The 17,165-nt window shown below is 35.3% G+C and overlaps 1 pseudogene; it reads right to left on the bottom strand.

Moving 5' to 3' along the window:
* Positions 1-1,279: 1,279 nt before the first annotated feature.
* Positions 1,280-1,858, bottom strand: LOC134267894 (uncharacterized; annotated as a pseudogene).
* Between the last annotated feature and the right edge of the window lie 15,307 nt (positions 1,859-17,165).

Raw genomic sequence — 17,165 nt, 5'->3', positions numbered from 1 at the left:
TTACAGTGTACAAAACGTGATATATAAAGAACACAAGTTCTTGGTATTTACTAGCGAGTATTTCGGGAATGGTTTTAAACTCACCAAGTTGCTGTTTTGCTGAGATTTCCAGTCGTTGAACACTTGAACCATGTTGACTGCCCATGAAGTCTTACGGCTCGTGAATTTACTTTCTTGATTTTTTAAGCGCACTTATTTCAATGGCCGACACATGTTTTCCGAATCTAGTATTTTCAGTCCATTCCGTTAAATTTTCCCGTTTCAATCCCGGAAACTGTAAATCCAAATTCATAAAGTCCTGGCCCCATGGGCCTTTTAAATCCATATATCTGAACTGCTTGACTCGATTAAAAATTATCCTCGTCGTAGGCTTGCTGAAAAACGACGATTCTTTACGCTAAACCCCTTCTGCCATTTTCGCCAGATCATAGAACAAATGAATTGATTATCTCAAGAAATTGATCACGTGTTACAGTACTATGAAAATTACCAAATTTGTAAATCCGTTACTTGGATACTAAAAAAACCCTTCGCGTTAAGACTATCACGTGGTTCTGTTTCAGAGTCTTTATTAGTTGATGTAAAGAAAATACCAAATATGGGAAAAGGTCAAATGAAGGGTCATGGGATAAATCAGTTACATGATTGACAGCTCGATGATGCATACAAAATATCGTTTCGTTATTGCAAACTCGGAGGCTAACGCCTCCTCGCGTGCAATAACTCAACGATATTTTGTATGCATCATCTCGTGTCATCATGTAACTATTACAGGTTTCATGGCAAAAACTCAAAGGGTTCTCGAGATATCGTGTGGAAACGAAAGCGTTACAGACAGAAAGACGGACGGATGGACGGACGGACAGACCCAAATTAATATCCCCCACTTTTCAAGCGGGGGACAAAAAGTAAGATTGATGGATTGTATGTTGCTTAGCGCCCCTCTCTAGAGAAAGTTTTCACTCATATGAAGATGCAATACTCGGCACTTAGGGCCATTTACCAGTGAGGGGTTCTTAACTATATTTCAAATATTAACTTCAAGAATTATTGTTTTATCCTGGAAATATAATGATGAAAACTTATTTAAAATTTATAATTTATTTTTTAGAGATTCATTTACCATGTTTACTACTATATTTCAAATAAAACCTTCAAGAAAAACGCTTGTGTAAAGTGATAATAATTTATGAGTTTTTTTATTCACTTCTCACAGCAATAAATAAGACATAAATAAAGTAAACAATGGATTCACAATCAATGTTCACATGAATAAAATACTAGTTTCTACATTATTTCACCACAATCACTTGCATATTGTCACTCAAAATGAATGAGATGTGAGGCTGCATCAGCATAGGCCACTATGTCCATTTGTCCTTGACGCAGTCTGTCCTTGAGACGCTGGAGACGTGAATCCAGCTGGCGGTATTTCCTCTTTTTGGGACACACTCCTCCTGCTGTAATCTTGATGATCTTTGCCTCATGTTCTTTTTGGAGCATCTCGATGAATACAAAGATGTTTGGATGGGTACGTCTGCACATTCTGTTGAACTTGTGATGCCATCATTCAACTGCGTTGGTGGTTCGATGTCCATCGTGATCAAAATGGTTTGAGATGTCCAGATGCCCTTCAACCCAGGTCTGTCACGTAGTCCTTGAATCGCATCACAGCGTTGGTGTTATCATCACGGTCCTCTAAGGTTTGGAACCACACATCCTCAACACGGGGAGCTGGAACAAGAGGCAGGATGGCGGCCCTTCTCACGAGTCTATGGAAGTCCTCATTCCCTTTAAACTCTGTTGTCAGTCCACAGTTCTGCACTTTCCTCCAAATACACTGTGACGTCAACACCATACGTGTACTGATGAAACCGTTCAAGCCCGAATGTCACCGCAAGAAGTTCTTTATCAATCTGTGCGTATCTTGTTTCAGCATCTGTAAGCGCCCTTGATGCATATGCTATGGGTTTCTCATTTTGTAGAGCGACAGCTCCTTATCCTGACTTTGATGCATCTACGCTTACAATCACTGGTTTCTTGACACCAAAAAATGTAAGAACTGTTGCTTCAGATAAAACTCTTGATTTCCTTGAATAAAATCTCCTACTCAGGTCCCAGTGAAATGCCACATCCTTCCTTAAAAGGGTTCTGATGGGTTGTGGTATCCTCGACATGTTGGGTATCAACTTGGCCAGATAGTTGATGGTTCCCAATAGTCGTGCAACTCCCTTTTTGTCCTCTGGTGGGGGCATCTTAGTGATGGCTTCTATCTTCCTGGTTTCTGGTTTGACACCTTCACACGATAAATTGTGTTCAATGTACGTGACTTTAGAACTTCGAAATACACATTATCTCTGTGAAGAGTCAAGTTTTTCTCTTTACACTTTTCTAGCACTCTTCTTAAACTCTGGTCGTGTTCCTCCCTAGAAGTTCCACAGACCAAAATATCATCCAAAATATGTCTACTTCCGCTCCAGGTATGTGGCTGATATGTTGTGAGATACGCTTCTGGAAAAGTTCTTGAGCACTTTTTATTTTTCCGAGTCAAGTAATATCTGCCAATAACCACTGTTGGCGTCCAGTTTGCTGAAAACTTTGGCACCTGCAAGACGAGTAGTGATCTCCTCGCTTTTTGGTAGTTGATAGTACTTACGCTTGATTGCCTTATTCAAATCCCGTGGGTCCAGACATATCCTTAATTAACCATTGGACTTTTCTGCACATACGATGGAACTAAAACATTCCGTTGTCTCGTCCACTTTTCCAATGACGCATTGGGACTCCATTCCATCTAACGAGGCTTTCAAATCATCTCGAAGTGCTGCTGGAAATGTTCTAGGAGGGTGTACAACTGGTTTTCAAATGGAATCAATCTGTACGTGGTACGGTTCCTGCAAACACTCCAAACCTTGGAAAACTAATGAGACCTCATCATATAGTTCCGCGTCCTCTTCCTTTTTCTGTGTCGCCATTGTGAGTTATACCTGTCCAAGATCTACACAAGATTTGATTCCAAGCAATGGTATACTGTCTGTTTTAGTCACATAGAACTCTAAGTTGTGATCCTTATGTCTGTTTTAGTCACGTAGAACTCTTCAGTTGTGATCCTTATGTCTAAGAAGACCCTTTGATTCAATAATAGGTATGTGGTTGCCAGTATAACTCGTGAACTTCACTGGGGTTTTTGTGATCTGTTTTTTCACTGGTAGTTTACTCAACGCATCTCTAGATATAATGTTCACTTGTGAGCCTGTGTCGATCTTCAGTTTTTACAGTCATTTTGTTGAACTCAAGATTCACATATGCCTCATCCTTGACAACAGTACTTGGGGTTTTGTTCACTGCGTTTATAAAGAATTCTTCATCTGTTGGTACCTCGTCATGCTCATCAGTATTCACATTTTTAGTTCTACACATTTTAGCAATTTGATTTGGCTTGTTGCACTTCAGACAGCTTTTCCCGTACGCTGGACATTTCCTAACATCATGACTACATGTAGTCCCAAACTTTCCACATGTTTACACTTTACTTTTTTGTTTATGTGAGCTAACTGGTCTTGTGCTTTGTTTCTTTTTGTTGTTTCTGTTGACTGCCTATGATGGTCTCAGTCCTTTAATTTCTTGAACACTGCGGCTGCGGTAGCTTCCTCGCTGTGAAAGTCTTTAAGGTGAATATCAGATTCCTCATTTGCTCTGCAAACACTCGGTGCGCTCTCTAATGTCTGTTTGTTGTCACGAAGTAGCCTCTCTCACTTTCTCAGAGTTTACGCCACAAACAATACGATCGCGCAACATATCCTCATCCCCATCTTGCCCAATTCTTGAAGAGGATTGATTGATTGATTGTATACTGTTTAACGTCCCTCTCCAGAATATTTCTCTGATATGGAGACGTCACCATTGCCGGTGAAGGGCTGCAAATTTAGGCCTATGCTCGGCACTCAGGGCCTTTGAGCAGGGAGGGATCTTTATCGTGCCACACCTGCTGTGACACGGGGCCTCGGTTTATACGGTCTCATCCGAAGGACCGCCCCATTTAGTCGCCTTTTACGACAAGCAAGGGGGTACTGAGGACCTATTCTAACCCGGATCCCCTGTTTCTGAAGAGGAACACACTGCAAAGATCCTTTTCGTCCCGCCCGTGCATGGCTATGTTTAGATATAACAGCATGGTTTGTTCCCATTTCCTCAATCGTTCGGAGAGATTTCCATCTAATGATAAATAATCCAATTCCGATGGTTGTCTAATGTGCTCCATCTGACACCATGTATTGTTATGTGTAATAGGGGAGTTACTATGGTTTTGATATTTCAAGCACAACCAGAAGTCTCTGTCTAGACTGTAGCTCTACTGGTTTATACTTAAAACAAAGAGAAAAGTAGCAGTTGGGACTTTAGACTTTAAATCAGCAATAAATAGAAAAATGATCCTTGCCACTCATCAAAATAAAAACTGATGCACAAAATTATGTATCTTAGTATAGTCTACTTGTGTGCCAAGTTATATTGAAATCGAACTAAAGCTGTAGGAGGAGTAGCATTTTGAAACAATTTCACAAAAATTTCTGTTCTTAGTAACCATGGCAACACCGTTCATTGAAATCAACAACCGATGCACAAAATTATGTATCTTAGTGTAGTCTACTTGTGTGCCAAGTTATACTGAAATAGGACCAAAATTGTAGGAGGAGTAGCATTTTGAAACAATTTCACAAAAATTTCTATTTTTAGTAACCACGGCAACAGCGTTCATCGAAATCAAAAACCAATGCACAGAATTATGTATCTTAGTGTAGTCTACTTGTGTGCCAAGTTACATTGATATCGGACCAAAACTGTAGGAGTAGCATTTTGAAAAATTGATTACAGACAGACAGACGGACGGACGCATTACTATCGCATAAGCTCTTTGGTCTCTGACCAGTAGAGCTAAAAACACACTGTAACATGTGCAGTCATTTATTAACTAGTTCCCAAAATGAAAGTAGCTAGCAAAAGTAACCTTGGTAAAGTATATCCATAACTCGCTATAACCGTATAACATTCATCAAATTTATCAAGCTGAGTAACTCGCTATAACCGTATAACATTCATCAAATTTATCAAGCTGAGAATCCAAGATGACGTCGCTTTATCCGTAAATTCGAAATATCCGTACTAAACAAGTTTTACTGTATACTAGTATATATATTTCAATGTCATTATTTACACTTCCTTGTTTGCAAATGTGATTCTTGTTTCTCTTGTGATTATATGTTTTCCTTTTGGAAGAGACTTAGCAACGACTTTATGTTTTAGTGATTAAAAATTTTGGTTTTCTATTTTGACGTTGCACATCCATGAATTTCACTGATTTGGAAGAGATATTCTCATAACTCTGCACATAGTTGAAGATTTTTAAAGAATTAACAAATGTTCACTTTAATATCAATAAAGCACCACCAATAAGAAATTAAAACCCCTCACCCTGGGACCAAGGAGTAATAAAAAATTTGAAAGAAGAATCCTTATTCCTCAAATAAATGCATTTTGTTTATCTGCTCAACACTAAGTATGAGACAAGATTATTATAAAGAATAAAAGCATTTCCACTTCATAATAGCAGTATCTAATTTTATATATGTATATGTAGGTCTGACTATAACACTAAAGGTTCCATAATGCAAAAAAATAAATCAATTTTTGGCGCACTTTTGGGGAAAATATCTCAACTTCCAATCAGCTACCTTTCACTCTATAATTCAAGACACATTCTTTAACTAATTTGTATATTTAACAACCCTGGCCTCTTTTCTATAAGTGATTGGATCGCTTGATTTTAATTAGGGCCCCGCAAGGATTTGCGGGTGCCCTATAGTAATCACTCTGTCTGTCCGTCTGTCCGTCTGTCTCTCTTCCGTCCACAAATTTTCTGTTTTTTTCTAATAACTTTTTTTATGGTTGCCCAATCAAGTTCAAATTTGGTATGGCAGTTCAGTAGGCAGAAATACATATTTTGATGCTAAGTTTGGTTCTCTATGTCTTCTGGTTTGGAGCTGGGGTGGTGGGGTAGATTCCTAAACTATGCATAAGAATAAATGGGCAACTTTTTTTTATGGTTGCCCAATCAAGTTCAAATTTGGTATGGTAGTTCAGTAGGCAGAAATACATATTTTGATGCTAAGTTTGGTTCTCTATGTCCCCTGGTTTGGAGCTGGGGTGGTGGGGTAGATTCCTTAACTTTAGAATGCATTGGCAAAGAGAGATAACTGCTGAAGATGTTCCCATTGTAAAATGAATGCTGGCTAGGAGTCCCTTGGTATTAATTAGGTTTCCTCCTGAAGAAAATCCAGAGCATTATCTTTATCTGTCACATTGAGATGAATTACCACCTCTGTTTGCAAATGAAGTTTGTTTTGAAGTTAAGTCAATTTGGAATGCTATGAACACTGTGAAATGTGGATTTAGATATAAATTTTTATAATTTATTTTTAGCTCTACTGGTCAGAGACCAGAAGAGCTTATGCGATAGTAATGCGTCCGTCGTCCGTCCGTCTGTCTGTCTGTCTGTCTGTCTGTAAACAATTTTTCAAAATGCTACTCCTATTACAGTTTTGGTTCGATTTCAATATAACTTGGCACACAAGTAGACTACACTAAGATACATAATTCTGTGCATCTGTTTTTGATTTGGATGAACGGTGTTGCTATGGTTACTAAAAATAGAAATTTCTGTGAGCTTCTTTCAAAATGCTACTCCTCTTACAATTTTGGTCCGATTTCAATATAACTTGGCACACAAGTAGACTACACTAAGATACATAATTCTGTGCATCTGTTTTTGATTTCGATGAACGGTGTTGCCATGGTTACTAAAAATAGAAATTTCTGTGAGCTTCTTTCAAAATGCTAATCATCTTACAATTTTGGTCCGATTTCAATATAACTTGGCACACAAGTAGACTACACTAAGATACATAATTCTGTGCATCGGTTTTTGATTTCGATGAACGGTGTTGCCATGGTTACTAAAAATAGAAATTTCTGTGAACTTCTTTCAAAATGCTACTCCTCTAACAGTTTTGTTCTGATTTCAGTATAATGTGGCACACAAGTAGACTACACTAAGATACATAATTCTGTGCATCGGTTTTTGATTTTGATGAACGGTGTTGCCATGGTTGCTAAAAATAGAAATTTCTGTGAAATTCTTTCAAATGCTCCTCCTCCTTTAGTTTTGGTCAGATTTTAATATAACTTGGCACACAAGTAGACTACACTAAGATACGTAATTCTGTGCATCAGTTTTTATTTTGTTGAGTGTCAAGGATCATTTTTCTATTGATTCCTGTTTTGAAGTCTCAGGTCACAACTGCTACTTTTCTCTTCCTTTGTTTTAAGTATAAACCAGTAGAGCTACAGTCTCGACAGAGACTTCTGGTTGTTTAATAGTTATGATTTCATTGAATTCTAAAAACAAGAAATAGATTAAAGAAGATTTTATGAATTACTTTTTTCACTTTATGTTAATTAATTTTTAAGGTAGTTTTATAAAAACCCCATTCTATCATTAATACTGAAAAAGTTCTTATTGTAACTTTAGAAGAAAATGATGAGAGAGGTACAATTAATCCTTTGCGATCAATTATCTAGCCTGCTGCAGAAAATTTAGTAGGATTTTCTTTATCTTTAAGATTAATGAAAACCTTTGTCTGCAACTGCTGTTTGTTTGAGGTTAAGGTCAAGCCTTCATGATACATGTATTTGCATTCATTGAAGGCTGGCATTCTATATAACACAAGCTTCATAATTGTTTAATACATTCAATGTTAAATTGTTCTTTACTGCCTTATGTAAATACAAGGATATTATTTTCAGATTTTTGAATATTCAGGAATTATCTTGAAATTTTAAGAATACAGTTGCTGTTGCTTATTCTTCGTACATTTTTTAATCATTCCGTGAGCTGCACCCATTTAATTCTACCCCATGGTGGGGCCCTTGCTGACTGGACAGTTTTCTAGTTATTTGTTCGATTGCTGAAAATTCATTTCAAACGAGTTTATCGCTGGAAAAGATGACAAAAAGGGGTTAGGAGGTGAAAAAAATATGCATTTCTTTTTTTTTTAGCAATTACATATCTTTCATTTAATTTCAACTTTTTTTTCTTATCTTACCTGACAAAACACAGTCGAATTGTCCAAAAGCTTTTGGGATGCATTTTTCATTAATTTTATATGGTTTTCCTGCGCATGATTCCGCGAGATCCTGAAAATTATATACAAAAAAGATAATTCTCGTTCAAAGGATAAAAAATGAAAGAAGCTTTGAACCTTAATTTTTTTTTAAAGAGATAATCAGGTTGTTCAACAGATGAAAAATAATGAAGTTATCATCCTGATAAGAACTGATTTAATGGAGATTATTCTTGTTAAGAGATTAAAAGTAATGAAATTTTTAAATGTAGGAGTCTAACTTAATGACGTTATTGTCAACAGCAGTTTTTGGTCATTAGAGAAATTAAAAAATGTGCGTTTTAATTACACAGTTTAAACTGGTTTTAAGTGGTTAGAGCGTCTGCCTTAAGGGTCGCAAAGTAGGGAGTTTATCCTTCCGTCGCGGGCTCGAATCCCACTGTGTTACGTGTAGACCGGTCCTTCGTATGAGACCATTAGGTCCCGTGTCGCATAAGGTGTTGGTACGAAACAGATCTTTTCCTGCGTAATTGCACTAGCTGGTTATGAGTGCAGATTACAGGACATTTGTAGCTCTCCACCGGCAAGTGGTTGAGTCTCCATATGAGTGAAAAATTCGCTAGAGAAAGTTTAACAACAATCGAACTTCGAAAAAAGTTTCGAAAAAATAAATTGTAACAACACACGGAAAGAGTTCTACGGAGATTACGTTATCATCTTTATAACACAAATGTCATTAACTATTGTCATGAGAACATTTAAATGTAAGTTATGGGTAAAAGTAGAAAGATTTAACAGGTTTTCTTCTAAAATTCAAAAGAGATCCACTTCGGTTTTAAATATTTGGATCTGATAAAAATCAATTACATCCTATCCGCTCTTGATTATATACCATTTGATTTTAAATCAACATTTAATTCTAAAAATATTTTAGCCATATTTAGATATTAGTTTGATGTTGATAATTTACCATTCGTTTTCTACCTAATTACACAAATACAAGTAACAAAAACGGTTTAAATGTTAAATGCTAAACGTATACAACTTTAATGATTATATGTAAAGTAATGTGGAATATTATTGCATATGAAATACACTTGAGATTCCTGAAAAAGTTTATCTACAGTGTTGAGTGTAAATCTCAATATTGAAATTCAACTCTCCTCTCTGTATTTCATCTCTCTCTCTCTCTAGATAAAACTCAAATAAATAATGTTTACCTCATCCCAGTTCTGGATCTCAGTGTATAACCATCCCGGGGCTTGTCTGTAAAATGCTGGTCGAGTTATGTTTCTTCTAAAGTTTACTTCACAGATTTACAGAAGTTGGCGCCTTTGTAGTAATTTACTGATCTGCACCTTTTTGTTCTCAGACACTCTTCAACACAGTCCAGTAGGCTATAGTTCACGTAAGCTTCTATCATTCTATAGAGAAATCGGTAGCCATATTGTATAGAAGAATATCCAGCCTTCAAATCTCCATGGCAACATAAAATAATATTAATGATTATATAAACAGTTTTAAGATAATTGAAGATTTTCTTGACTCCTGGTTAGTAAAAGCAACGTCTATGAATTTTAGACGAACGTTTTTGTTTATATCTTCTCGGTGGATATAAAGCAAAGACCTTTAATTTTTCTTTTGTCAAATGCAGTGTTTAACAAATTATCTGTTATTTTTATGCCTAGTATTTAATCAATATTCACAGTAGAACATATTAATAAATAACAATTTAATATATTGATCAGGAACTTTACTTAACGAGGAATGGCTGAAAATATTTACATCGGTCTCAGTGTTTTTATAAACTACACTGCGTGAAATGTTACAATGAAATATTAACAATAATTTAAACAATATACAAAAAAACAGCAGTAAAGAGAACATACAAAAAAATGAGAAAGATACAGAACAAACCAATTCAAAGAATTGTGGTCCCCCGCTTTCAGTGTCTTTGTGGGTGAGATGTTATTTTTCATAACATATTGTGTCTAATATGAACACCCTTTCAAATGTCATTTATGAAGAACTATCACTGAAAATAATTTAAAAAAAAATAAGGTCAATCGTGAAGGTCAAGGCCAAGGGGTAAAAAATCATAACATGCTCGGAAATATCTTGCCACAGGTAATGCACATGCCAAATATGAAAATCCAATCTCTTCTCAAATATTAGGAACAAGATGTATTTGTGAAACATTGATGATCCCGTATGGCAACATAGATATTTAACTTCTCTTAAATGCAAATGAAATATCTTATTACCCAAAGTAGACAAGAAATACGATTGTGAAATACAAAATTCTTAGCATCACCTGTTCAAAAGTTCTGGTAAAGGATAATTTTTAGTCCCCTACCGGTGAAACCGGGGGGGACTATAGGTTTCCTCTGCGTCCGTCCGTCCGTCTGTCTGTCTGTCCCCGTCAGTCTGTCCCACTTGGTCTTCCGCACTTTTTTTCTAAACGCTTGCAGATATTGAGCTGAATTTTGGTATGTGAGTGTAGCTTAATGAGTTACAGATCAAGTTTGAATTTCGCTTCGCTTCATTGAGTTTTGACAGAATTATGGGATTTTGAATATTTTTCATAATCGCTAAATTAAGATCGGGTTCGAACTGCGCTAACTTCCGATTGTCGACAAAAATATGAAATGAGGAAAAGACGGTGGAGAAATGAGATGAATTTTCGTCTTAATGTGCATTATTTTATTAGTTTTAAGGCATTTACAACTGCAAAATCTCTCAATTTTACCTTGGACATGACTTTTGCTTATTATAAAATGACATCCTGAAGAAAAAGGGGAACCCGGTAGGGGACATGTATTGCTTATGCAATACTCTCAGAATGCTTGTTTAAAAGGTAGGTCAAGGTAAAAAGATCTGAATTGTTGATTTCTTAAGAAAGGTCACAAGTAATACATATGGGAAGGATAAAAACCCTAAACCTAACCGTTCAATAGTTATGGCAAAGGTAAAATTATTTGTAAAATAGGTCAATCTCCAAGGACAAAACTTCTTAGTATCCAATGAAAGATCTTCTCACAAGAATTACATATGTGAAGAGTAAAAGCCCTAGCCCTTACCAATCAAAAGTTATGGTCAAGATTAAAGGTTTTTCATAAGTACAGAAATCTCTAAGACCAAGGTCAAAGATATTAGTATCCAATGAAAGGTCTTGCCACAAAAAATACATATGTGAAATACAATGTGTCGTACAAACGCATTTTATTCCTTATGCATATTTATGGAAAAGAGATGTGACTTTCATATTTAACAAGCGCATTACCTGTGACAAGATTTCTGACCCCTTCACGATTGACCTTATTTTTAAAAAATCAACTTCAGTAATAATTTCTAAGTGACATATGATAGGCCATTCATAATTCACACAATATGCCAAAAAAATGACATTTCACCTACAAAGACACCGAAAGCGGGGGACCAATATTCTTTGAATTTGCTTGTTTACTTTTAAAGCTTACATACATGTAACAGTGTCTCTTGAATAAACCGTGGGTTAGAATTGTCTTATTTATAGCATCTTTGGATAAACAAAAAAAAAACCCAACAATGGTCAAGATCAAAATTTTAGTAAAGTGATCCGTTAGTGCCGATCTGATCCGCAGGCAACACAGAAACAAACGGCAATTAATGTTTGCATTCAAATTAAAAGCAGATATTGAATTTCAAGTCAAGGTTCTCCTAATAAAAAAGCTGGTTTCTTAAACTGTTCCAATTATTTAATTTAAATATATCATAAATACGAGTGGTAAGCGTGTCCTACTAAACGCGGTACGTAAAACATGCCCGAGTCATCGAACAATAGAAAGATGAAAGCAACACAGAATTACACGTTTCAAATTCTGTTTTCAAACGGGAAGCCTAATAAGTGCCTAAACTGTCACCTGATTATAGAATAACACTGAACAAGCAAATTCAAAGAATTGTGGTCCCCCGCTTTCGTTGTCTTTGTTGGTGAGATGTTATTTTTTATGACATATTGTGCCTAATATGAACATCTTATCATATGTCATTTCTTAGAAATTATCATTGAAGTTGATTTTTTTGAAGGATGAAAACCCTTATCCTGACCGTTAAAAAGTTATGACCAAAGTTAACGTTTTTTAAAAGTAGGTCAACTCCAAGGTCAAGATCAAAGGGTCAAAGTTGTTGATGAAAGGTTTTCTCACAAGGATTACATATGTGAAGTATGAAAGCCCTAGCCCTTACCATTCAAAAGTTGTGGTCAAGGTTAAAGTTTTTACGTAAGTACGTAAATCTTTAAGGTCAAGGTCAAAAGGTCAAAGTTGTTGATATCCAATGAAGGGACTTGCCACAAAGAATACATATGTGAAATATAAAAGTCCTAGTACCTACCGTTCAAAAGTTGTGACCAAAGTTAAAGTTTTTTTTAAAAGGAGTTAAAACTCCAATGTCAAGGTCAAAGGGTAAAAGTTGTTGGTATCCAATGAAAGGTCTTCTCAAAAAGATTACATATGTGAACTACGAAAGCCCTAGCCTTCACCGTTCAAACGTTTTGGTCAAGGTTAAAGTTTTTTATAAGTATGTAAATTTCCAAGGTCAAGGTCAAAAGGTCAAGGTTGTTGGTATCCAATGAAAGGTCTTCTCAAAAAGATTACATATGTGAAATATAAAAGTCTTAGTATCTACTGTTTAAAAGTTGTGACGAAGGTTAAAGTTTTTGAAAAGTAGTTAAAACTCCAAGGTCAAGGTCAAAGGGTAATAGTTTTTGGTACCCAATAAAAGGTCTTCTCACAAGGATTACATATGTGAAGTACGAAAGCCTTAGTCCTCACTGTTCAAAACTTATGGTGATGGTTAACGTTTTTTCATAAGTACGTAAATCTCCAAGGTCAAGGTCAAAAGGTCAAGGTTGTTGGTATCCAATGAAAGGTCTTGCCACAAACAATATATTTGTGAAACATAAAAGTCCTAGTACCTTCCATTCAAAAGTTATGGCCAAAGTAAAAGTTTGAAATTTCTGTGTAAAAGTGGGTCAAACTCCAAGGTCAAGGTCAAAAGGTCAAATTTGGCGGTACCCAAATAAAGGTCTGGTCACAAGGAATACACATGTGAAATATGAAAGTCATAGCTCTACTAAATCAAAAGTTATGGGCAAGGTTAAAGTTTTTGTGACGGACAGACGGACAGACGAATGAGATTTAATGTCCCCTCGCTTTCGCAAAAGCGGGGGACAAAAAGATTCATAGAAGTCCCGCTGGGGATGTTTTAAATTTCACAATATTTATACCCCCTGACCCACTAATGCTATATGCCAAAACTGCTTGAAATTATATTCATAGTTCCAGAGAAGTAGCTTGAAATGTTTAATATTAACACACGACGACGGACGAGACAGAATGCATAAGATAATGAAAAAGGACTCCGTTTTTAATAAAGTCATGTGTGTAGATTAAAAAAAAATAAGTGAGAAAAAAAATATGTATACTTTTTACAGCATATCCAAACTCTTTCTATTATATTTGAGAATATGGATCATAATAAGTAATGGAAAGAAAAAATTAAAAGAAGAGCTTTCAAACGTAATATATCACTGACCTTTGATTAATATTACAAATCTTTGGTGTTAGATTTCACGCATGTAGCATGGTGCACAAAAAATAAAGTAAATGGGCACATAATTACAGAATTTAATAAGAAAGACAACAAGAGGCCCAAGGGCCTTGAATCGCTCTTCTGATAAACTGTACAACCTATCACTTGTATTTGAAGCCTCTAACCCTAAGTATCCTTAGACCCAAGTTGCATCAACTGACAAAGTTTGATGATTCTTAACCAATTAGGACTGAAAATATTTTAATAATGCTATAAAAAAAACCTTGAGTAGGTCACAGTGACCTACTTTAAGATTGAAGATTTCTGAGGAATCAAGATGCATTAATAGACAAACTAAGATTGAAGATTCTAAGCCAATAAGTATTCAAAATATTCAAAAGTAGGTCACCTTGACCTTCTTTTTGCATTCTCAGAAAACTCAAAATGCATCAACTGACAAAGTTTGATGATTCTAAGCCAATAAATACCTAAGATACTTAAATGTAGCCATTTAATGTCAAAGTAGGTCAATGTGACCTAATTTTTAGTAGATGATTTTCTAAAACCCAAGATACATTAACTGACAAAGTTTTATGATTCTAAGCCAATAAGAACCTGAGATATTCAAAAGTAGGTCACCGTGACCTATTTTTTGGTCAACATTCTCCGAAAAGCCAAGAGGCATTAACAGACAAAGTTTGATGATTCTAAACCGATATCGGAGATACTTCAATATACATGTAGCCATAAAATGTCAAAAGTAGGTCATCGTGACCTTCTTTTTGGTCAACATTCTCTGAAAACCCAAGATGCATCAACTGACAAAGTTTGATGATTCTTAGCCAATAAGTACCAGAGATACTTGAATATAGCCCTAAAATGTTGAAAGTAGGTCACCGTGACCTACTTTTTGGTCGTCACTCTGCGAAAACCCAAAATGCATCAACTGACAAAGTTTGTTGATTCTAAGCCAATAAATACCTATGATACTAAAATATAGCCATAAATTGTCGAAATTAGGTCACCATGATCTACTTTTTGGTCGTCACTCTACGAAAAACCAAGATGCATCAACTGACAAAGTTTGATGATTCTAAGCCAATAAATACCTAAGATACTTAAATGTAGCCATAAAATGTTGAAAGTAGGTCACCGTGACCTACTTTTAGGTCGTCACTCTCTGAAAACCCAAGATGCATCAATTGACAAAGTTTGATGATTCTAAGCCAATAAATATCTAAGATACTTAAATATAGCCATAAAATGTTGAAAGTAGGTCATCGCGACCTACTTTTTGGTCAACATTTTTCAGAGTCCCAAGATGCATCTGCTGACCAAGTTTGATGATCGTAGGTCTAAAGGTAATTAAAATTTGCCTTTTAAACAATTTGAAAACAAATGCCTGCAAAATTCTAAAAGTAGGTCACAGTGACCTACTTTTTCATAAATAAGTTTTAAGGTCCAAAGATGCAGCAACTTATAAGATTTGATGATTCTAACTCTCTCAATGTCTGAAATAATGGGATTAAATGTTTTAAAAAGGATAAGTCTTAAACTTCAAAAAAGTATTTCACAGTGACCTACTTTTAAGTTGACATTGTTTAAGGACCCAAGATGCATCAACTGACAAAGTTTGATGATCATAGGCCTTAAGTGTCCAAAATATGCCTTCAAATCGATTTGAAAACAAATGCCTGCAAAATTAAAAAAGTAGGTCACCGTGACCTACTTTTGAGTTAACATGATGTGAAATCCTAAGATGCATCAACTTACAAAATTTGATGATCCAAGTCCTTATAGTAAGCAAAATATAAACGTTTTTATTAATTAATTGTAAACTTTGAAGTGACCTTGAGACCACGCCCTTTGCCCGAGGGTCATGCCTAGAACAATTTTTAATCTTCAACATATCCTGATCCTTGTATGTAAGTTTGGTGAAAATCTGCCTGGTGGTTCTGGAGAAGATTTTATAGCAACCAGTACTTTTGGTTTTGTTTTCCTGATTATCTCCCCTTGTTTAAGGGTCCCCACCCTTTTTTTAGTACAAATGGTAGCCCTTGGACCAAGGATACTCTGTGACAAATTTGACACTGATTGGCCAAGGGGTTCTTGAGTTACAATGTATGGCTTATATTCTAAAAAGTTAACGCACACCGCACAAATGGCCATAGCATTAGCTCTTTGAGCCTTTGGCTCAGAAGAGCTAATAAACGGACATTTCCTTTCTATCACTGATGCGTGTTCAATTAAAATATTCTACCTAAACTCTATCGTTTAGTTATTGTAATAGTTTTAAAATAAATAGCACCAAGTACCCCGTAGGGAATGCTTAGAACGGATGTTGCGGTATTTGCTGCTTTGTTTGAAGGTTTCGTTGCTCTACACTACCATATTCGCATTATAATGAATATTTCACACGTTTTATATTGATCCTAAACATCTAGCTTATTTTTCATCTTTTGCATATAATTGGTATCAGGCATTTAATAAGGAAGTTTATGTTTTTATGCCCTCCAGGAAGAGACAACAATCAGTTATTCTGTTTGAATTTCTTATTTCAAAAATTGCGATGATGAATTATGCATTTATATTATAAACTGCTAAATTGTTGGTACAGAGAAAAGTTCAGAACAATCGATCGTTACACAAATGACTTATTGTATAATGGTACTTCTGAGTGTAATTTTATTCACTGAAAATAGTATTAAATACATATAAACAAGTTCACTCTCTTAACAGGAGTGCATATTACCAGAAAAGTCCGATTTCAATTTTTCCCGGGAATTTCCGCACTAAAAACTTAGATTGTTGGCCATCCCTTGAATATAGAGATTAACTTTGCTGATATTTAGGAAACAATCTGTAGATAAATTCCGATACCTTTATATTTTCCAGGATTTTCAGCGCTTTAAAATTTAGGGGAGCATGGGGTATGTGAGCTTGCTCACTTTTTTTTCAGTTAATATTTATATATATATATATATATATATAATGATATGAATTTTTTAAAAACATAACTTATTAGAGAAAACAGAGGGATAACTTTAAAATGTAGATTGATTGAATATTGTCTAACGCCGATTCGGCAATTTTTCAGCCATGTTTCGGCGGATTTAGAAAAAAAAACAATCTTTTTTTTCTATACAAATCAATGGAAAATATTTTAAAACATCCCACGGCAAAATTAAAATCCTTTTAACAGGTAATATGGACTGTTATTTTTTACATATTCTTGCTAAAAATTTGTGTTTCACGGGAGACATGTTTATAGACAAAAAAAAAACGACCAATTTCAAAGCGATTTACAACTGAAATGTATTTTAATTATATATTTTTGCTAAATTTATTTGCCTAGATATGAGAGAATATACATATAAGGAACATTTAATCATATCCACGACTATTTCAAAAATG

The sequence above is a fragment of the Saccostrea cucullata genome, unplaced genomic scaffold (genome assembly GCF_032062105.1).
Source record: "Saccostrea cucullata isolate Sc308-1 unplaced genomic scaffold, CSIRO_AGI_Scuc_v1 ctg2872, whole genome shotgun sequence".
NCBI lineage: Eukaryota > Metazoa > Mollusca > Bivalvia > Ostreida > Ostreidae > Saccostrea > Saccostrea cuccullata.
The sequence above is the reverse complement of the archived record's forward strand: the minus strand, read 5'-3'. Positions and strand labels throughout refer to the sequence as shown.